This window comes from Myxocyprinus asiaticus, chromosome 11 (assembly GCF_019703515.2).
Source record: "Myxocyprinus asiaticus isolate MX2 ecotype Aquarium Trade chromosome 11, UBuf_Myxa_2, whole genome shotgun sequence".
NCBI classification, from domain to species: Eukaryota; Metazoa; Chordata; class Actinopteri; order Cypriniformes; family Catostomidae; genus Myxocyprinus; species Myxocyprinus asiaticus.
Genome location: NC_059354.1, coordinates 43,406,772 through 43,430,504, shown reverse-complemented (window position 1 = coordinate 43,430,504; position 23,733 = coordinate 43,406,772). Strand labels below are relative to the sequence as shown.

General features: G+C 38.0%; 1 protein-coding gene across 2 annotated transcripts in view; it reads left to right on the top strand.

Annotated features, from left to right (window-relative positions):
* The window catches only part of LOC127447916 (zinc finger protein 385B-like), a 191,623-nt gene that overhangs the window by 5,505 nt on the left and 162,385 nt on the right, over positions 1-23,733 (top strand). Inside the window, exon 1 of one of the 2 annotated variants that reach the window (XM_051710118.1) lies at positions 12,346-12,462. The exons of the other annotated variant lie outside the window; for it this stretch is intronic. The gene's annotated coding sequence lies outside the window, so the exon portion shown is untranslated. Of the gene's footprint in view, positions 1-12,345; positions 12,463-23,733 lie in introns of those variants that run through there. 2 annotated transcript variants of the gene reach the window in all.

The window sequence follows — 23,733 nt, the reverse complement described above, 5'->3', positions numbered from 1 at the left end:
CATATCTGTGCAAAATTTGTGAACAATCCACATAGAAAAGGCCTGTTTTCATTACAGCTCAAAAATTAACTGTATCGGCCACCATATCGGTAATCAGTGAATTTTCTCCCTCTAAAATCAGTATTGTTTCGGTCTCAAAAATCCCATATCGGTCGGGTTCTAATGTGGAATGTGGTGGAATAGAATTACACCAGTAATAACAGGAGTACAGTAGTGACAGCCTTTCACTGATGAATTTTGATGCCATGTTTTTGAAAGAACTTATCAGAATGTATAATCAAAATTCCATAGGAAGAATATGAAGGTCATTTTGACCCCATTGATGAATGCTATGTGATACAAATGTGTTATGAAATATGACATTAATGGATATGACATGCACACAAGGTGTTTGAGGAATAGGCTACATGGAAAGGGAATAAATGTTATCAAGGAAATAAAAGTTTTACTGATAACATATTCAAAAAACCACATCCTATTTGGTCAATTTGACCTCATTATGCATTCTAGTTAACTAAAGGGATTTTGATATTTCAACTTTACTTGGTTTGATGCAGCCAAATCCTTTGAAAGTTTGACCTTCTATGTCAGTTTCTGTGTATTGACTGACTCTCTCTCTCTCTCTCTCACACACACACACACACTGTCTCTCTCTCTCTCTCTCTCTCTCTCCCCCGCCCCCATGTCTGTGTGTGTGTGTGTGTGTGTGTGTGTAATAATAAGTGATGTGTAATATGAACATGAGGCAGTAGGTGTGGCTTCTCATTTCTTCTCCCTGAAGTGCGGTGTACCTGTACATAATTAAGAGAGCACTTATGTCCTTTGCTCATCAGGACTCATTTGCTCAGCAATATTGCATCATACCTCAAAACACTGTGTTGCCTTGAAGCATTAATCTTGGGAAAATGGGTCTTTTCATAAACATATTTAGTCCACCTTTGTTCTAGGTGTCCCTAAGATACATTTACCCACAATGACAATAAGCAGTCTTTGTAAGCATAGAATTGGTCATTATTCCTTCCTTCCTACCTACCTACCTACCTACCTACCTACATAATTCCTATAATATTTGTTCTTGGTTCAGAATGACATGGGTGAATAAATGATAACATAAATGATCTATTAATTTAAATGCAGGATGTCAAGTTAGAAAATTGTCATGATGACTGGAAAATGTGGTTCAGAACTCAGACTGTATGTTTGTTAAATATTTCCCTTATATTTACCCAATATTGTTTGCAGACCATACATAATATTGAAATACCATTACGCATTATTTACAGTAAACAGACACACAGTAAAAAATGGGCTATTCTAATTACTTCGAAATTTGTATCATATTCCATGTGCATGTGTATTTTATTTTTTACCGTGATTCTTTTTGTTCTTTCACCAGACACCAACTCAGTCAGTAGCCCTATTGTGGTTCGCTATCTTTGCAGTGCACTGCACAAAAGCCATGCTGCCATGCCACAATAAAAGCTGTTTTTGTGGTATACCATGTCCCCTGTAGCTGGGAGATGCCTGTATAGGTGACTGGTAATTAGTCCCATTCTGTCTGCTGTGATTTATGGAGCTCACTATCATGCTTGAAAATGATCCATGAGCAGACGAGGCAGAAGTTCTGCACAAGCGTGCTCCCGTAGGTTTATTATGATTTCATATTTGAGGAAGTTAATAAACCATAAATCGGCACATTTAGTCTGTAAGATCTTTATACTGTATTTCCATGGCTTTGTGGGAACCTTGTGTCACTACTGTACGTTACATACTGCTGTACTCTATACTCTCTGTAATGTCTAGAGGTAGGTGGTATGACCAAAAACATATGTCATAGTATAAGAAATGTAATATCATGGTAACAGTATATATGACGCTCGGTTATTTTTGATTATTTGATCTTTTATTTGGAATGTGACAGAAGCAAACCAAAAGTTTATTCATAACAAATAAATCATAAGTTTGTGCAAACATATGCAAAAACAGCTTTACATTTTGTAACACTTTAGTTAGACACATACGACTCAAAATATTAATAATAAAATATGAAACTTGAAATACTGATTGAATGAGCCAAAAATTTAAATATACAGTCTAGCCACTTTCCTGCAACAATAAAAACATGCTGCTTTGAAATATGTATTCATTCAGTTCACCAAACATTTTTGTATGCAAATTTCTTCACATTAGCTTGCGTTTCAGGTCTTCCACATTCCGATGCATTCGAATGGGAGTGAATTGAGCACTGTGTATTGTGACCACGGTTTAATGCGGCAAGTTGCGATGTTGCTTAGCAACTATAAACAACTGAACTCTGCTTCATATTACAGTCCTTAATAACAGGTTTTTCCTCATCTTGACTTGTTTAGGACACGTCCTGTTCTGTATTTGTGCATCACTTGTTTCTTCATTGCTCTCACATTAAAGTAACATACAGCAGTGTTGCCCACTGATAGTTGCACAAACATACTGTGGAAATGAATGTAGAGTAAAATCTCCACTGGTTGACATTTCTACCGTCACACTGTATGTAAGCACTATTGTCATTATATACTGTATTATATAGTGTAGTGCCCAGCTCTAATAATGTGAATTAACATATGTCTCTGTTTGTCTTTTAGTGTAATTATGGTGAAATACTACCGAGAGCCTTTACCAGTTAAATTGTATAAACACTAATTTGCCGTTAAGGTCACAACTGCAGTAGAGTGACATGCAATTGTGACATCACGTCTAATGTGACCTGAATTAGCATGCACATTACTGCCAATATACACACACCCGTGTACGTACACCTCCATCATTGTGTGTGTAGTTTCTTTGACCTTACATTTATTTTTACTGACGGAAAAGCCTGGGAGGGGGCTGCTGCTCCTAGCTGGATGGAATGCTAGTATGGAATGGGGTGGAAATAAATTGCCTCCACATCTCCCATGTCTCTGGAGTTTAACGAATGATAACTATAGCTGGGAAATTAGGATATCAGGAAGGTTAGCTAGTTCCAGTAATTAGTAAGAGGGATGAACATCGAAGGTGAAATAGGGAGAAGGGAAAGGTTCCTTTTTGAAGGAGGCTATGAATCCCTCTTACAGTGTTTTTTTATTTATTTATTTATTTATTTATTTATTTCTGACAGGGCAAAGGATGTAGAACAATCTGAGAAACGGGAAGCCTTTACAAAATGTGTCAAAACAGTAGGGTTCCTGAAGCAAATCCCATCTTTTTGTTCTCCAAAGAGAAATTGATTTGTAACAATAACATATAAACCTTTCGAGACAGACCTACCATGAGTTCTGAGGTTGTTAAATGATGGTATAAAGGGATGGGCATTTTTGAGTAACTTTGTAGTCGAGTACTCTAACCCACAAAAACAAGTAACCGATTACTCGTACATTAGAATGCACGTATGACACGTTTGTGAAATGTATATTTTGTTTTATTCACAAACGTTACCAAGAACGGTTTCAAAATAAGGTAACATCAGCAAACTATGTTTTTCTTTTGGTACAAAAATTAAATGAACAATATGAATTAATAAAAATGAAAGAAATACAATATTTAAAAATAACAGCAAAAATATTTGCTCTCAACTGGAGCTTATATTGAAACCAGTACTGAAGGCATGAGGGTAATGCACAGATATAAACTCTGAGTCTACATAAAGCTATCACAGTTTGATCATTTCAGATGTTATTATTCAGAAAAACAAGTGGTGAAAGTTTGCTTTTTATAAAATGCGATCTGTCAGTGTTCAGAGATTTACACATATACACACATTTTCTTTCTACCGATGAAAGTAGGTCCTAGTCCATTGGTTTGCATGACTCCAACAAGAATCAGAACCAGAATGAGCTTTATTGCCAAGTATGCTACACACACAAGGAATTTGTCATGGTGACAGAAGCTTCCAGTGCAAAAATAATATACATATACAACATATACATACAAACATTTGAAATATTCTGTAAAAGGGAAAGGAGGAGGAGAGAACCGGCTTGACAATAAAAATAATAATTTTTCTATTTTTTTTAAATAGGGATTTTCCCCCTTTTTATCCCAATTTGGAATGCCCAGTTCCCAATGTGCTTGTAAGTCCTCGTGGTCGTGTAGTGATTCGCCTCAGTCCGGGTGGCAGAGGACGAATCCCAGTTGCCTCTGCGTCTGAGATTGTCAACCCGTGCATCTTATCACGTGGCTTGTTGTGCGCGTTGCCACGAAGACATAGCGCGTGTGGAGGCTTCATGCCATCCACCACGGCAACCATGCTCAACTCACCACACGCCCCACCAAGAACGAACCACATTATAGCAATCATGAGGAGGTTACCCCATGTGACCCTACCCTCCCTAGCAACCGGGCCAATTTGGTTGCTTAGGAGACCTGGCTGGAGTCACTCAGCACGCCAGGGGTAGTAGCCAGCGTCTTTTACCACTGAGCTACCCAGGCCCCCTATAAATAATAATTTAATGATTAACTTAAAGCAAAAGACATACAACACAAATGCATACAGGGCAGCTGCCTGTAGCTCTCTCTCTGCCTAACTGCCGCCTCCGGCCGCCTTTATCCCTCTCGTCGGCTTGATTAGCCTGATTGCTACATATACATATAAACATGTATATGTAAACGTTGAAATAAGAATAAAAAATAAGATACAACAGATAAATATATAGAGGAAACTACAGTAATAATTCTGAATATAGAGTAGATTTCAATAAAAATTTAAATATTACAAGTATTTTCTTGTAAGATAACTTGGCTTTGTGCCATGATTTATTTTTCTCTCATCCAACACCTCGATGACACACATCCGCAGCCCCCCCCCCCAGTGGGCTCAATTGTAACTGCAGGATTTGGTGCGATTCAGAGGGAAAACAGTCTATTTCATTCTGCTCATGACAGGCAAATCGACAAAGGAAAATGAATTTGAAATATTTTAGTAGTATTTTTAATACTTGAGTAGCTGGTGCAGAACGAGTACTCAATTACTCGGTTACTCGTGCACATCCCTAATACTGTATGTAGAAGCCAAATCGAGTCTTTGGGATTTTAAAATCTGATGTGAAGAACCATACTACCCATAATCCTAAACATCGATCCACCAATCAGAAAAGTCCAATCAAAAAGGTCAGTCAGTCCCACTACACTATCAAACAACCTGTATATTTGTATATTTTTTAATATTTTGCAATAAAGTTCTAATGTAAATGGTATGTTATAAAATAAATGTTATTTTATATCACTTCTAGTCAATAGTTTTACATTGTGTGCCATTTGCAGTGCTTCATGGGATAAGTAATTCATTCACTTAAAAAAGATGTTAAGTCTTGTATATTTTTTCACATTTTTATATACTTTTGGCTTCAAATCAAATGTTGGAATGTTATGATTCATGTTGGAACTGGTTGGTTTGATTAATTGATTAGACCTCTTTAATGAAGAATGTTTTTAAATGCCTATCGAGAAAATGATTGGGAAACGTCTGGAACCAAGACTGCTGAAAAAGTTGGTGGTTACTTTTGCACTCTATAAAACATGTGCTCTGAAAATTTCATTTCATCTCCCTGTGGCCACACCCTGTCACCCGCTCTTTTCCCCAGCACCTATGCAGATGTCCCCTGCCATCACACGGGGCTGAATGTTTCAGTCTTATGACATCTATTAAGCTCCTTTGATTCATAAGTCAATTTATGTTGTTTTTGACCCACTGCGCTAGGGGTTCTGCCAAGCTGATGTTAATTTGGCCTGTTCCTGCTTGTTAAAGGGATAGTTCACCCAAAAATGAACATTCTCTCATCATTTACTCCCCCTCATTGTTCCATAACTGTATGGCTTTCTTTCATTGAACACAAAAGTAGATGTTTGGCAGAATTTTAGCCTCAGTCACCATTAACATTCAATAAAAGGTAAAAAGATTAAATTGTAAAATTTGTGAACTAAAGACTAAGTAAACTGTGACTAAGACTAACATTCTACCTAACCTTTCCTTTTGTATTCCTCTGAAGAAAGAAAGCCATATTGGTTTGAAACAGCATGTGGATGAACTATCCCTTTAAAGCCCCTGCTTGTCTCGTGCGTTTATATTTGAAATGTAGCTGTAAAAATTCACGCCATGAGCTGCTGACAAGGGAGGGATGTGATGAGTGCCGTGGGAGAGAGCAACTCGGGACCAAAGCGTATTACATAGCCCCAAAGACAAGCAAAATGTTAGAGTCTTATGCATTATGTAATACCTGAATGCAGAACACGCATGTGAAGCGATGAGCCCAATAGCAGATTTTGCATGGGGCATAAATGGGTCATTCTGCATGGCAGATGCAAATGAATATTTCTGTCTCGGCTATACTCCATAAGCCCTCTGGATGCTGCCAAAATGCTGTTTATAAAATGAATGGTCCAAGTCTAAATTCTGATTGGATGAGCCATTGTAAGATGCAGTACACTAGTGACCGCACTTTCTATATTAATGCACCAAGTTGTTACGTTACTTGGCAATTGTGAACAGCCTAGCTAATGAACTATATTACTCAGCGGAAGAAGTTTAGTTTGTGTGTTAAAGATGTTGAGCTGTGGTTCTTATGTGCACTGAAAAAAATGAGCTGGATTTGCTTAAAAATATAGTGCATCATTTTTGCATTCCACTTTTTTAGCAAATTCCACTAGGAATTTTAAGCAACGTTACCTAAAAAAACGTAGTTGGCTATGGCCAAATGAATGAGCTTCCATTCAAAAATGTTTACTTAAATGTAGTAGCTGGCATGGCATGGTATTTTAAGTTTTTTTAAACCTAACAGTCTCTGTTTACCCAACTATGCATTTTAAGCTCATTTAGCTCAATTGTAAGTGCTATTAGCAGCTTCACATTCTAGGTTCTGGTCATTTACTTTCAATTAACTTTAAAATAAAATGACCTGAAGAAATAACAGACAACTGGTGAATGTCAAAGGTTTTTTATTGTTGTTTACAAATTTAAAATCTAACATAGATATTCATGCTGTCCTAGAACCAAAATACTTTCTCAAATACAAAAATAGTAACAAAATCATGACAATAAACAAACAAAAAAAAAAAAAAAATAATTGGGCTATGCAATGACTTAAAGAATTTCTGTAAATCTAAATAAACGCAATTCATAATGCATTTTAACAGACTGCACACTGCAGAAATACAGTATATGCATGTAGGAGAAAACTCTCTGAACTAATACTGCAACAAAAACACCAGAAACAGTTTGTATTTATAAATGAAACTATTCATTCAAAAGATCTTTTCAACTTGGCCAGACATTGCCATCATCAAGATGCAACACCATTTACTGTATGACCCAAAAAAAAAAAAAAAAAGAAAGAAATGTGTCAGCTTCTTTGGGTAGCTAATGTGAAGGGCATAAAGTAGCCCAAAAAGTCAGTGCACTGACCCAAGTTTTGACAAATGTCCCCAACTCTTTTTCAAGGACAATCAATACATCCAATGGGTTGAAAGGCAACTTTCAATCTTTCTGCTCCAAAGCATTGATGGCATCTGCTCCTTTCTGTGCTTGGTCAAGCTCCTCTTCCTAAATGCATAGATATAATCTTTGTCAAAATGTATATTAACAGTTTCCATTGTATTTATTTGCACAATTAAATATCCTCAAAATCAGTAATTACAGAGTAAAAAGAAAAGTGATGCTTAAAGGGAAAGTTCACCCAAAAATAAAAATTTTCATTTACTCACCACCATGCCATCCCACCACCATGCCATCCCAGATGTGTAGAACTTTCTTCTGTTGAACACAAACAAAGATTTTTAGAAGAATATCTCAGCTCTGTTGATACATTCAATGCAAGTGAATGGTGGTCAAAAAGCACATTATGGTGGCATAAAGTAATCCATATGACTCCAGTGGTTGAATCCATGTCTTCAGAAGTGATATGATAAGTGTGGTTGAGAAACAGATCAATATTTAAGTACTTTTTTACTATCAATCTCCACTTTCACTTTCATATTTGTTTTCTCTTGTTTTTGGGGATTCACATTCTTTGTGCATTTCACCACCTACTGGGCAGTGAGAAAAATTAATATAATATAAAAATTACTTAAATATTGATCTGTTTCTCACCCACACTTATAATTTTGCTTCTGAAGACATGGATTAAACCACTATAGTCATATTCATATCTTTAATGCTAACTTTATGTGCTTTTTGTACTTTCAAAGTTTTGGACACCATTCACTTGCATTGTGAGGACCTACAGAGCTGAAGTATTCTTCTAAAAATCTTAATTTGTGTTCTGCTGAGGAAAGAAAGTCACACACATCTGGGATAGCATGAGGGTGAGTAAACGATGTTAACATTTTCATTTGAAGCACACAGCTATTCAACCACTGGACCAAATGCATACATTTATATGAATGTCAGCGGATGTGTTAAAATGGTGCTATATAAATATGAATAATATCATCCAAATGTGTTTCCTACCCATTTTTTTTGTTTTTTTTTTTGTTTTGTTTTTTTTTTTTTTTTTGCCTTGAAAACCTCTGATGACTCTTCTTTCAGTTATAGCTGTAGACCTGCCAGGATTATAGTTTAAATGACCCTATCCTGTTAGACAATAGAAAAAAAAAAAAAAAAAAAATAATCGTAACTGACAAGATAAGCAACACGTATGGCTAGTTTACTTTTAAGATTCATGACGAGACAATTTTCAACCACTGCGAACCCTGCTACATATTGCAACATTATTATACTTATAATGTGACTCTTTTTTACAAATTAAACATGTCAAACTCATGCCATGTCAAACTCATTTGACTTTCTTCAGGGGAACACAAACAATGATTTTTGATGGATATATGATGTGTGTTTGTCCATACAATGGAAGTCAGTGAGGTTAAAAACTTTCAAGATCCATAAAGGCAGCATCAATGTAATCCATATGACTTGAGGGGAAATTTTGGTTTGTGTTCCACAGAAGACAGAAAGTCATATGAGTTTTAGAAGGCATAATGGGTGAGAAGGCCAAATGACAAGAGAAATAGCAGTTTTGGGTGAACTACTAAAATCATTTGATGAAGCTGAAAAGTGAACATAATCCAACACTCCGCTAATGTAAACTGGTTTCCCTTTAAGACGAAGGGGTTCAAAGAGACATTTGCATTGAAACATGCAGAAAAGCGATTTGCTTGTTGGAGTTACCTGTTGCCTGCTGAATTTCTGCCGTGTGAGTGATGCCTGAGCAGCAGTCTCTCAGATGAAAAATCAGCAGGAATTCTCCGCCACTGCCCGACAATGAGAAAGCTCAGCATTTTCCCATGAGTATGGTGTAAGCACCACATACAGAATATTAATTATTGTCACTGACAACCTCAATGTTGTTTAAGGTAAGCAGCAGTCACAACAGTGAAACTCATTGCAGAGACCGAAATTTATGCTTTACATGATATTGATGTATGTATGTATTTATTCATGTCATCTCAAACACTAACTGAGGTGCAATTTAAAAGCATAACCTGAATGCTCAGATGGTTCATAAAGCAGCTTTAGGGAGAGAGAACATTTAGCATCAAAACTGTAGATGCAATTGATGAAGCTGAATACAAACTAACACTCTATGTTAGCTGGTTTCAAGATGTACAATTTGAAGTTTGCATTAAACATTTTAAACTGGTGTAGAAAAGCGATTATCTTACTGGAATTACCTGTTGTTTGAGGAGTTTCTGCGATGCGAGTGAGGAGTTATAGGTGAAGGCCCTGAGCAGCGGTTGAAGAAGAAGAGTACAGTGCATCCAGAAAGTATTCACAGTGCTTCACTTTTTCCACATTTTGTTATGTATCAGCCTTATTCCAAAATGGATTAAATTCATTAATTTTCCTCAAAATTCTACAAACAATTCCTCATAATGTGAAAGAAGTTTGTTTGAAATCTTTGCAAATTTATTACAAATAAAAAACAAAAACAAATCACAGGTACATAAGTATTCACAGCCTTTGCTCAATACTTTGTTGAAGCACCATTGGCACCAATTACAGCCTCAAGTCTTTTTGAGTATGATGCTATAAGCTTGGCACACCTATTTTTGGGCAGTTTTCCCATTCCTCTTTGCAGGACCTCTCAAGCTCCATCAGGTTGGATGGGGCGCGTCGGTGCACCGCCATTTTCAGATCTCTCCAGAGATGTTCAATTGGGTTCAAGTCTGGGCTCTGGCTGGGCCACTCAAGGACATTCACAGAGTTGTCCCGTAGCCACTCCTTTGTTATCTTGGCTGTGTGCTTAGGGTCGTTGTCCTGTTGGAAGATGAACCTTCGCCCCAGTCTGAGGTCCAGTGCGCTCTGGAGCAGGTTTTCATCAAGGATGTCTCTGTACATTGCTGCATTCATCTTTCCCTCGATCCTGACTAGTCTCCCAGTTCCTGCCGCTGAAAAACATCCCCACAGCATGATGCTGCCACCACCATGCTTCACTGTAGGGATGGTATTGACCAGGTGATGAGCGGTGCCTGGTTTCCTCCAGACATGACACTTGCCATTCAGGCCAGAGTTCAATCTTTGTTTCTCATGGTCTTCAGGTGCCTTTTGGCAAACTCCAGGCAGGCTGTCATGTGCCTTTTACTGAGGAGTGGATTCCGTCTGGCCACTCTACCATACAGGCCTGATTGGTGGAGTGCTGCAGAGATGGTTGTTCTTCTGGAAGGTTCTCCTCTCTCCACAGAGAAACGCTGGAGCTCTGTCACAGTGACTATCGGGTTCTTGGTCACCTCCCTGACTAAGGCCCTTTCTCCCCCGATCGCTCAGTTTGGCTGGGCGGCCAGCTCTAGGAAAAGGCTTGGTGGTTCCAAACTTCTTCCATTTATGGATGACGGAGGCCACTGTGCTCATTGGGACCTTCAATGCTGCAGAAGTTTTTCTGTACCCTTCCCCAGATCTGTGCCTCGATACAATCCTGTCTAGGAGGTCTACAGACAGTTCCTTGGACTTCATGGCTTGGTTTGTGCTCTGACATGCACTGTTAACTGTGGGACCTTATATAGACAGGTGTGTGCCTTTCCAAATCATGTCCAGTGAACTGAATTTACCACAGGTAGACTCCAATCAAGTTGTAGAAACATCTCAAGGATGATCAGTGGAAACAGGATGCACCTGAGCTCAATTTTGAGTGTCATGGCAAAGGCTGTGAATACTTATGTACATGTGATTTTATTTCGTTTTTTATTTTTAATACATTTGCAAAGATTTCAAACAAACTTCTTTCACGTTGTCATTATGGGGTATTGTTTGTTGAATTTTGAGGAAAATAATGAATTTAATCCATTTTGGAATAAGGCTGTAACATAACAAAATGTGGAAAAAGTGAAGTGCTGTGAATACTTCCCGGATGCACTGTATCTGCCTGGTGAAAAATTGTGTGGGCTCCTTTGTGTTTGTTCGACTGTGAAAATGTACACATCTAGTTAGCCTCATGCAGACAAACGTTTAATATACTGTAGATTTGCAAATGAAACAGAACGTAAGTTAACATTACTTCTTTAAGCGAATAGAAACTTGAATACACAGAAAATTGATCGCAACAACAACAACAACAACAAAAACCTCTACTGATTTCACACTATGTTTAAAGTAATTTACCTTTTAACTTTTTGGCAAAAACTTGTGTTGTCCACCATGAACTCTCCTCATCCAAAATGGTAGCCAGCCCCAAATATGCTTGCTTAAAATTCAGTCACATTCTGCATCACGTGATTTCCCATGGGATCGTAAAAAATGAGGCTGGGTTTACTAAACTTCAGATTATCGTCGCTTCACTCAAAATAGTTAGCAAAGTTTCGTTATTATTATGAGTACAGCATAATCTCAGTATCTTGTGTCACACATATAGCATATAATTAAGGAAAGTTGACAGCATTACATTTTCAGTAAAATCTGTTTATTTTAATGAGCAATATTTGCTGAAGCAAGGAATCATTTTTTTCAGTGGACCAAGTTAAAATCTAATTTCCCAAATGCTTTACTCATCATTTCCTTTTCTATAATAAATTGCAAGAAAAAAATTAAATAAAAGTAAAGTGTAAGAGAAAAATAAAACGGCAATTTGAAATGATGTCCCTCTACGGCACCCAATTAGAACCTCCTCAGCATTAGTCCTAAAACTCAGTTTCTCTGCATCAGCAAAATGAGTGAAAATTTTCGTACTGTGGTACATGATGAAATCAATTAACACTCCAAGTGAACCTCTTTGGCTTGAAAGTAACCTTGAATTAATTCCAACAGTGTACACTGTACAGAGTCACTTAAACTGTAATGAAATGCTGTCAGTGCTTATGAAGTCATCATCTTTTTGTACTTCCCCAGTATCTGGGATATGACTCCTGTAACCCTGAAGTCACAGTCACTTACATCAGTAGCGCCTACAGGCCATGGGTTTGATTGGTCCAACTTTGAAAGCGAGGACACAGAGTGTCCAGAAACTACTTCGAGCTTGATAACAGGTGATAAATGCTGTGTTAGCTGGATTGTACTGTTTGCCTGAGAGAGAAAAGGTCAAATGAGGGATTTCATAATTTCCAGCATGTTAAAAATCAATAGTTTCCCACGGGGTTAGGACCCAGATTTTACCTTGGACATTATAAATGACCCTACACAGTGCCAAATAAAACAAGTACAAAACACCAAAGTCCTTAAAATCAAACAAAATGAAATGCATTATTATTATTCATATATTTAAAACATTTATTAAGCCAATAAGTCACTGTACAAAACACATTGTGGTTGGCATAAACCATGATTATCCTGGCAGCAAGTAAATTTGTATTTAATTTAGCCTGGGTTGTATTTTCTTTTATTTTGCATAGGTTCATTAATGGTTTTCGAGGTTGAAAGCATGTTGCACAACTTGTCTATGTTGGCATCTGTCTAATTTGGCAAGGTTCTACCTAGTGACAGTAGAATTTGTGACAAAATATCGTAGGATTTGAAGAGTTTGACGCACAGTCAAGAACAAAGGATTTGGAAAAAGTTTTCTCTTTGATAAGTCTATTTATTTTCGACAGAACCCAAAATAGTTTTTCCTCGCAATAAGTTTTACGTTCCCTCACAATAGTTTGCATTCCCTCGCAATAAATTTGCCATGGTTTTACAACAGTGACCATATTTTAACCATGATATTTTAACCAAGATTATTTTTAACCATGGTATTTTATTTATTTATTTATTTTTTGGGGATTTTTTCCCCTTTTTCTCCCAATTTGGAATACCCAATTCCCAGTGCGCTTTTAAGTCCTTGTGGTTGCGTAGTGATTCACCTCAATCCGGGTGGCGGAGGACGAATCCTAGTTGCCTCCGCATCTGAGACTGTCAACCCGCGCTTATCACGTGGCTTGTTGAGCGTGTTGCCACGGAGACATAGCGCGTGTGGAGGCTTCACGCCATCCACCGCGGCATCCACGCTCAACCCACCACGCGCCCCACCGAGAACGAACCACATTATAGCTACCAGCGTCTTTTACTACTGAGCTACTCAGGCCCCCTATTTTTTTTTTTTTTTTTTTTTTTTTTTTTTCTCGGCGGAAACCATGGTTTATAATATTATTGTAACCATGACTGTGGTAGGCTAATCATGTGTGTGTCTGTTTTTTTTTCTTTTGGCAGAAACCATGGTTTTACTACAGTAACATTTTAGTAACTATGAAAAGTAACAATTGTTTTTTTTTTTTTTTTTTTTTTTTTTTTGGTAGAAACCATGGTTTTAAAACAGTACTGTATCCATATAGTAACCATGGTTTACTATAGATTAACCATTGTTAATCTTGTGGTTACTATGCTGTTACTACAAATACCATGGTTAAACTACTACAGTAACCAGAGTTAAACCGTGATATTTGAAGTAAAACCTTAATAACCACAAAATTATTATTTTAATTACCATAGTTTTTGTTTTTCTCTATTATTACTATGGTTTCACTACGAATATTATGGTTACAAATATGATTAGTGTAGTAAAACCATGGTAAATTTATTGCGAGGGCATGCAAAACTTATTGCAAGGGAACACAAAACTATTGCGAGGGGAAGCAAAACGTAATGCGAGGGCACGCAAAACTTTTTCAGAAAAAAAATCACACCCTGTCCTCTAAGGCGCTTTGTAATTTTTCTAACTTAACTATTGCACAGTCATATTTTAAATGGCATTGTATTTGAATTTAGCATTGTTTATTTTTCCCCTGTTATCAGTGCTCCTAACTGTGGCCTATTTTTTGGGTCACGATCCACCACTTGAGAACTATTGCTTTACCGGCTATATTTGCAGTTATTGTTTTAGATATAACTGTTTTTTTCTTGGACTTTTATTTTATTGGTGCATTAGATTTGGATCAGACAAATTGGATTTTCAAACCATCATATCAAATCCAATTTGTTGCATTTCTTTTGTAATGTTTAAAAAAGCAGTAGAGGAAAAGTGCTTAGTCTGCACCTAGTAATTTAGTTCTACTATAATCAGGTTGTGTACAGCCATGGCCTCTTAAAACTCTAGGCTCAACTTGTAGACTTGATGGCTTTCATTGATCTCCTTTTGAATGACTACTGGCACGAGGTGCCTGTCCTCAGCCAGACTTCTAAATTCCTCAGACTTCCCGTCAATCAACTGAAGTTAGTGGGATGGAACCTTCCTACCACCACAGAAATCCAGGACAAAGTAATGGACCTAAGAGAGGAACTGAACTTCAACAGCTGCCTTGACTGTAGTGGTTTATTTAGCAGAGCCTCAGGTTATATGTAACCCTGCAAAAATCTGATAAAAGCCACTCTTCTCTAGTTATATTTCAACATGTCCATTAATGATTTAAGCCATAAATGTGGCTCATCATGTTAGAATTTCACCATGTACCTAATCCCAGATAATGGCATGCATGTAACGTAGGCAGACTAGCTAAGTTTTACAACCTAGTAAGATGCCATGCTGTATACTAGCTACAATGGCAGTGACCTTCTTAGAGGGTGTTCATACAGGATGCTTTTTAGTGTTCAAAACAGCTAGATGCAGCAAAGCAGAATGGAATAGAATGCAGAGGTTCCGAGATGCAATTTTAAAATTTAACTTCTCTTAACTTGACAGTTGCATAATTCAAATAAAGCTCCTCATGCAGAACACTTAGGTGACTCAGCTCACAATTGATTTAAAGGAATATTCTGGGTTCGATACAAGTTAAGCTCAATCATCATCATTTGTGGCAAAATGTTGATTATCACAAAAATACATTTCTACTCGTCCCTTATTTTCTTAAAGAAAAAAAAAAGAAAAAATTGAGGTTGCAGTGAGGCACTTACAATGAAAGTAAATGGGGCCAATTTTGGAGGGTTGAAAGGTAGAAATATGAAGCTTATAATTTTATAAAAGCACTTACATACATTCTTTTTTTGGAGTTTCTGCGATGTGAATGAGGAGTTGTAGGTGAAGGCCCCGAGCAGCGGTTGAAGATGAAGAGTATCTACCTGGTGAAAAAATGTGCGGACCATGCCCCCTTTGAAGCAAGAAAAACAACAGCACTCAAAAAAGTAACAAGTATCACTTGACAGTGCCATCTACATGCTTTCGGGAGCGGTCAGGACCTCTGGACAATAATTTGCACCTGATTAATGATAATGATAAACTTTAATAAAAACTGACCTTTCCGCTATCACTTCAAAATCAGTAGTTCTTTTTTCATCCGTGAAACACAAGATTGAGGGACGAGAGGATAGTGTTTGTGACTGTCCAAGCTCTGAAAGCACACATAAAAGCGCCATTAAAGTCATCCGTAACACTTGTGCCTTAGATTTCAATTCTTCTGAAGCCATATGATAGTGTTTTGTGAGGATCAGACCGAAATGTAAGTGTTAATTCACCTCGTCACTCATTTGAAACTGGCGTGCACGCAAGAATGACCTTGTTTACATGAGCGCACCTGACATCAATGCTTTGGGCTGTCTAGAGCTGCGCACGCAGGATGCGCTGTGGTGCCAGGCGAAAGTTTAAACAAGGCAGGAGAGAAGGCACATCGGTTCTTATGTGTATTGTCACTATTTTTGTTGAATGTGTGAAAGTGAACGAGATTTGATGACGGGTCAGTCTTCCACACCCCCCTTGCAATACCTCACTTCACATTTTGAGAACCACTGGATTAACGTTTACAGACTGGCCCCATTCACTTCCATTCTATAGGTGCCTCACTAACCCATCCATCCATCCATCCATCCATCCATCCATCCATCTGTTTTCTATAGCCACTTGTCCTATGAATCCATTCATCCATTTTCTGTAGCCGCTTGTCCTATGAAGGGTCACGTGTAGTGCTGAGTCCCAGCTGAAAGAGCCCCAGCTATCTTGGGCCGAAGGCAGGGAAACACCCTGGACAGGTGGCCAGTCCATCACAGGGCTAACACACACAGACATACACATTCACACTCTCCCCCACACTTGAGATTCACACATTCACTTACACTCACTCACTCACACATGGACAGTGGGGGAAGAACAGAGAGAACATGCAAACTCTACACAGAAAGGGTGAGCCGGTACTCGAACCTAGAACCTTCTTGCTGAAAATTGAAAATGTTAATAGGTAAAATCCTGAAAGAACCTTGCTGCTAAATCAGTTATGATAGGCTATTGAAAACAGGCCTGTACTGTATATTAAGGATAGATAATAAGTTTTCATTTTATGTATTATATTAATGTTACAGTATTAATATTATTATAATGTAGGCCTACTGTATATTGTTATATAGGCTACTTATTCAAATTGACTGATTCCCATGACAGAAAATACTATAGATGCATGCATCAACATCAGATGGAGCTTTGAGAGATGAGACATGTAACAGGTCTTCAGGGTGATGCATAAGTCTGTTTTAAGCTTTTCTCTTCACTCTACAGATGGTTGCATTACACAAAGCATTTTCTGTCTTTCTTGCTGTATTATGAGGGAGCGCCGTGATATAATGAGACTATCATCGCTCCAACGTTGCACATTTGCAATGAAGACAGCTTTGTTAATTATAAACAGGAGCGATAGTTTTATCGCATCACCCACTTACAGAGACATGGTGCAACACCATTCGCATGCCCGATTAATGGGATTATACCCGTTTATATGTAACATCTAAAGTTCACTGTGCGCGCTCACAAGGAAAGGTGAGAGGGACGCGATAGAGGAAATTCCCCGCATTATGAACGTGAGACTTGCGGGAAGGATTAAAATTGTGCACAATCCTGTGCTAATGAGCTAATATTGAGGTTTTAATCGGGCTACTTGTCTGGCCAGGCAAGTAAAATTCTCTTTTAACTTGCCCCTTCAAAAATCCACTTGTCCCAGACAAGCGTTAATGTCGAGCCCTGTAGCTTTTATTTTTAGCGCAAAAACTTGTTCAGCCCCTTAGAATTAGACAATGTTTAAAAGTTTGAAAAATATTGTTCTAAACAGTACTTATGCAGCGGCTGTGCTATGCAGCGGATCGTGGATTAAAACTGGGTCTGGAGTTTAACTGCAGGCCGAGGAGTCATTTGTTAAATGTGATTTTGAGGAATGAAGCAACTTGCAAATTCAGATGAGCCGAGGGATGGTTTGGCTCGGTGACAGGTGGGAAGCAGTAGGGCCTCTTTAATCCTTTCAACACTGACATCAGAGTGTAAGAGAGGCAACTCACACTCACTGTGTCTAATACCAGCGGACAAACCACAAGACTTTACACAGAATACCTCTCAAAGCTACCGAAGGAGCGGAACTACTGCACGGGTCAATGACTTGCTCTGTTTGAATAGAGACCATTCGAGCAGCTTTAGACACTGGAGGCAAAGTAAATGCAATCTTACATAGAGAGGAAGCACTTAACGTGATCAGCCACATTAGCTATTTCTCTGACCCTGCATTCCATTGTGCAAAATTTTGCTAGTGGACTACTAGTCATATACAGTATAAATAGATTCAGCAACAATAGAAAGATGTGACACTTCTGATCGGGCAATACAAACAGCTACCCTTTGTTTGCATGACATCTCCTCACTGGACCACTCTCTCTCACTGTCTGGTATCACTAGGTATCACTAGGTGTTTGTAGATAAGGAAACACATAATGAGTGCAGTAGTGCAAGAGTGCATGGATCCTTAATTTTTCATGAATCGTCCCTGAATAAAGGAAACAGTGGTTATCAAGGCCCTCCCAGACTTTTCATCTGGCCATTTCATTTTAATATATATTATATTATATTATATTATATACACACACACACACACTGGCAGCCAAAAGTTTGGAATAATGTACAAATTTTGCTCTTATGGAAAGAAATTGTTACTTTTATTCACCAAAGTGGCATTCAAGTCTTCACAATGTAAAGTCAGGACATTAACAACGTGAAAAATTACTATTACAATTTGAAAACAATGTTCAGAACTTCTTAACTTCAAAGTGTTCTCATCAAAAAATCCTCCACGTGCAGCAATGACAGCTTTGCAGATCCTTGGCATTCTAGCTGTCAGTTTGTCCAGATACTCGGGTGACATTTCACCCCACGCTTCCTGTTTCACTTGCCATAGATGTGGCTGTCTTGTCAGGCACTTCTCACGCACCTTACAGTCTAGCTGATCCCACAAAAGCTCAATGGGTATTTCCAATTATCTGTTGTTCATGAAACTGGTGTTGAACGGGTAGAATTCAATGAAGCTGTCAGCTGAGGACATGTGAAGCGTCTGTTTCTCAAACTAGAGACTCTGATGTACTTATCCTCTTGTTTAATTGTACATCTGGCCTTCAACATCTCTTTTTGTCCTTGTTAGAGCCAGTTGTCCTTTGAAGACTGCAGTGTACATCTTTGTATGATCTTCAGTTTTTTGGCAATTTCAAGCATTATATAGCCTTCATTCCTCAAAACAATGATTAGAGACTAAAGAAAGCTGTGTATTTTTTGCCATTTTTGACCTAATATTGACCTTAAGGCATGCCAGTCTTTTACATACTATGGCAACTCAAATATAAACACAGAGACAATGTTAAGCTTCATTTAACGAACCAAATAGCTTTCAACTGTGTTTGTTATAATGGCAAGTGATTTTCTAGTACCAAATTAGCAATTTAGCATGATTACTCATGGATAAGGTGTTGGAGTGATGGCTGCTGGAAATGGGGCCTGTCTAGATTTGATAAAAAAAAAAAAATACTTTTTTCAAATAGTGATGGTGCTGACTATACTTTGTGATCAGTTGAATGCCACTTTGGTAAATATGGGAATAAAGGTCACACGAGCCGATTCGTACGATATCTGACGATTTCCTTCCCATACAAATGATCATGTATATGTAGGTATACATGATCTTTATTACTATCATTAAATTGTATTACATATTGACATTATTTTGGCCATCGGCCATGCTGCTCTATATAATATCAGCATTGGCCATTAAGAATTCGGTCAACTGCTAATTGTAATGAGTATACATTTTCACGAGGTATCATCAAATTATCTTAGAGGCATTATTGTAAGATGCTTTATGATTGCAAGTAATTAAAGCATCATTTAAAAAAAAAAAATATAATAATTTATCAGCTGCTGGAATTCATACCTAGTATGAGTCCCATGTTCACTCACGCTTGGTACATCAAGCTTAAATATGATCTGTTCAGTGTGGACGCAAGTAATTTAGATTAAGAGTAATCTGATTGCATAGAGGTACAAATTATAGCATAAAGGGCCGCACAAGTAGGGTAACAGCCGGCCTTTGTAAGCCCCATCTCTGTGATGATTGGTTAGCAATGGATTACTAACCTGGAGATAATTATGTGGGTAAATCCCAAATCCCGAATGTACAGCAGCTGCACGGACAAACACAGCCTTTTTTCGTGTGCTGTTATGATATTGAAAATGCATCCAGTTCCTAGAACTGCTTTTCCTTTTTTTTCCCTTCCCTGAGTGTAAATCGCTTATGATCTGTAATCCAGTTGCCTTTTTTGTACACAAATATGAATGATATTGCACTATGCTTCATCCTATAATTGAATGCCCCATTCCTGACCCCTTAGTAAGAATATTGGGAAAACAAAACTGAGGGGATTTGGCCTTGTATTATCTGTTAAACGAGGAAGCACATTTTCTTTTTTCAGATATTGAAAAATTTTTCCCTCGCATTGTGCAAAGTTTTATCATAATAATTGAGGGGCAAACATGTTCAAAAGTTGAGCTACTCCAGTGTGTGGTATTTCAGTGCAGAACCCTTGGTCTTGTTCACATAATTCACAGTCCAACCAGAGACTATTTACCCAAGACAGAGCACTTGTATTTATATGAATGGGAGAAATTGGAACACCCAATATTGTAGATGTAGAAACGAAAGTCCACCCTTTCAGATGAAAGTCCTGCATTTCAGGTAAAAGAGCCATTCGCATTTTAGATACAGACATTGCCTGTCAAACAAACGTTCATGTGCATTAGGGGAACCAGCCAAGAAAATATCGCCTTTTAGCATGATCTAAGCAAAGAAGCACAATTTATGATTCCAGTATTGTCAGATTTTACTGCTGATTTAAAATATGTTCTTTGATCGTAATCTTGACCAACTTGTTTCGGAGATTTTGTTCTTTCTAGATTTTGTAGATACTTTAGGAGCTGTACTTTCATGCCACTTGTATCCATAACAAATAGCTGCCCAGGGAGTGTTCCAAAGATGGTGGCCGAGTGCTGTATGTGCTGATTTCGCTATGCCATGTGTTATTAGAGTAAGTCATTGTTGTTATTTTTTTTTATTTTTATTTTTTTATTTGACTTATTATATAATTATATATATATATATATATATTTTCCAAACTTCACAGTATAAAGACAGAAATTCACTAAAATAGCTCCAATTTGAGTAACATTAAACATTTCCCAAAGTCTAACTGGGATGTTGACTGATTGAAGAACTAGTTTTCATTGCAATGCACATTAAACCCTCATTTAATATTAATCAGTCGGCAGGCTGTCTTTTCACTTTAGGTTTGAAATGCACATGATTCGTAAGGGCATCAAGCGCTGCGTTGAACTCCATATGAAAAGTGCGTCTTGTTCTGCTTTTAGCGGTGGCACTTCCAATGTAAAGATATTTAATCCAAACTGTCCTGTGATCATTAGCTGACACTTCAAAAGCTCAGCGGCAACGGGTACAAAGTTGAAATTATATGAAATTTGAAACGAGCTTTAACAGGGAGAAAAACTAGCTGCACAGTGGGCTAGAATAGACATGCTTATGTGGTAAAATGCTGACATACAAAAGACGCGTGAAGGAGTTAAGTGAAGACCCACGAAATCCCTTCAGCATTAGTTTTATAAGAGGTTTTTCTCCAGCACTTGATCATTGGCACGGACTCGCTGTTGTGTGTTTGTTTTTAGTGTGTATATGAGTGTAATGTCCCACTAAACGCATCACAAATTCCCCGCCCTCTAACAGTGTTTCCAACTCACACAGCTGAATAAAATGTCAGAATCTAATGTCAAATCGGTACATGCCTTAATCGCGATGAAGAAAAATGAACGTGTTAAACGTTTTTAATTAATCGCATGTGTTAACGCTGACAGCACTAGTTCTTTTTAAATATTAGCTGGGTTTCCATCCAAATGTTTCGCACATTTTAAGCATATTTCTAAAAAATTTACCAAAGAAATTTCGAATCATTGCACGTTTCCATTAGGGCTGGGTGATATACAAGAAATATGTTCACAATATTTGCATAAAAAAAATAACATGATATCCGATTACATCGTCAACCCTCCGACCGAGGGATCAGTGAATATTCTTTCTTTATTGATTTTGCTTTTAAAATTACATTTATTTATTGAAACATGAACAATTTTAACCAAAAACATTTCTAAATTCAAGTTGCTCTTCAAACAAAATGAAAAAGTACTGAAAATAAAGATGTAAAAAAATCTTGTATAACCACCCTTCCATTTGCCATCACGCAAGTATCCGCCTACAACAGGTGGAAAATTACTAATACAAATTATGATCTAAAGTCAATTATCTTACAGTTTGCCCGCTACAGTGGCTAGTAGATGAGCAAAATTTCACACTATGTGCATGATGTAGCCTACCCACATTTTGCAGGTGCTAATTTCATACCCTGTGCTGCTATTTAATATATTTGGTGACTTCCCAGCTAAATGGTTTAGTAATTTTCCGATATTATTGATTATCTTTTGTCGAGTGTCACAATTGGCATCAGGATATTTGTCAGATATCACCGATATCCGATTACATCATCTTATCACCCAGCCCTAGTTTCCATCCACTTCGTCATGCACATTATCTTGAGGGAGCCTGCCTTGTCATAATAGAACAGCTAAATTCTGAGTTTGGTTAAACTTTTTCCCGGACTGTTTTCACAACATTCTCTGTTTCAAAGCATGGATACAGACCAGTAATGCGCCTGCTGGACTTCAGTTAGAAGGTATAAGTGTTGCAAAACTCGAGAGTTTGTAGATATGAATTTGAGAATGTAAATATTAGTAAAAGCTAGTCATACACATTATATAAATAAAAGATTCCTTTTGCTTCGTTCCGTGTATTTTGTATCCAAAGACGAGACCCAGGCACCCCATTTTCATTTCATGTCTCTTTTAAAATCCTTTCTGTTATTTACAGTCAGTTGGTGATCAAAAAGCTACAAAGAAACATTATTTCTAATCATACGTTGCACGGATGAGGGAAAAACAACCGTGCAACTTTGCTCTCTCATTCAACCGTAAATGTGCTGCGCTCATTCGACCATAAACGCTTGCGGAGTGGCCAAGTACCAATTTAGAGCTTGTTATTCATATTGTGGTGGAATGATCCGCCTCTCCGGCTCGTCATCGTCACCCCGCCTCTTAGGGCCGCCCTTCAGCCAGGCTCACGATGGGAGTTGGGCAGGAGAGCAAGAAGAGGTGCATAATTAAAATGCCTCGTTCTGACAGTGGTGAATGAAGCACACCTGATGGGAATAATGCTTCATCACCGCTGTCTTTAAAACGCAGAGCTCACCTCTTCTCGGGGAGCCGGCTTCAAATCTCCACGTGTGCAAACACTGGCATCCTGCTGGACCCGTTCCTCGGACCCCTGGACGCATTAATGAGTCGCGGGGGTGAACAGCTCACGTCGCCCCTGACGGGCTAGATGCCGGGACGCCTTCCCCTCACACCTGCCGCGAGCCTGGGAAGATAGGCCGTCAAGGACACTCCTGCCCCTCGCGCCTTGGACCCTGGAGGGGAGCGTAAGAGGCCGACGGACCCAGCTCATGCCTGGGCCATTACAAAGACACTACCCCGCCCTTCACGGAGCCATGTCTCACCTATGAACACTATTTTCCCCTTGGACACTTTATCATCTCCCTTTATGGACATTTTACATTTCTTGCTCACCCCGCCGCAATATCAATGTAAATTCAATGTAAATAAAGTGCATATAAACAAACATGTTACAAAATTTAGTAATGTAGTAAGTGTAAGAAATTTGTAAATACATAAAGATTTAAAAGGCACAATCATACATTTTGAAATATTTTTACTTCAGAAAGCACTGTAAATATTAAAGAATTTAACAAATAGGCTTGTGCTTCATCTATGCCGCGGATTGGTAAAAATAGTAGTTTAACAGTAGCTTTGATACAGTGGCAAATTATTATATTACTAATTATATTTTCATTAGGTTACAACCTTGTGAATATTTTGTAAAAAATTTGTATGAAATTTCAAACAGTGACAACAGCTTGTATCATTA